The 429-nt window shown below is 49.2% G+C and overlaps 1 protein-coding gene across 1 annotated transcript in view; it reads right to left on the bottom strand.

Moving 5' to 3' along the window:
* The window catches only part of CRISPLD2 (cysteine rich secretory protein LCCL domain containing 2), a 31,827-nt gene that overhangs the window by 26,704 nt on the left and 4,694 nt on the right, over positions 1 to 429 (bottom strand). The window lies entirely within an intron of this gene.

The raw sequence follows: 429 nt of genomic DNA, 5'->3' as shown, positions 1-429 counted from the left end.
CCCCGACTTCTCTGTCTAATGAGCCCTGTGCATGCTGGCTGGTTTTATTTAGAGCATGAGCTATTCAGGGAAGGAAATCTGTGCTGCTGCATGGCTCTGCAGCACCCAGTGCTCTTTAGGTAGGATCCGAGAGCCCCCAGAGCAGAGTCAATCCATCAGGCACCCGTACAGATGGTGCAAGCACAGTATCCCCTCTCCATAAGGCTAAATTTTGGGAGAAAGCTTCCCCATCCCCGTCTTCAACACTAAATGAGGATCTTCATTTTGACAGCGCAATTAAAAGACACGCTGAAAGCATTCCTATGCAACATGAAGAAATAAACCCCAGATCAGAAGGAATTATTTGAGAAGTTTCACAGAATCACAGAATCGCAAGGGTTGGAAGGGACCTCGGGAGCTCACCCAGTCCAACCCCCCTGCTAAAGCAGG

This window comes from Egretta garzetta, unplaced genomic scaffold (assembly GCF_000687185.1).
Source record: "Egretta garzetta isolate BGI_Z169 unplaced genomic scaffold, ASM68718v1 scaffold39, whole genome shotgun sequence".
NCBI classification, from domain to species: Eukaryota; Metazoa; Chordata; class Aves; order Pelecaniformes; family Ardeidae; genus Egretta; species Egretta garzetta.
This window is presented reverse-complemented; position numbering and strand designations above follow the sequence as displayed.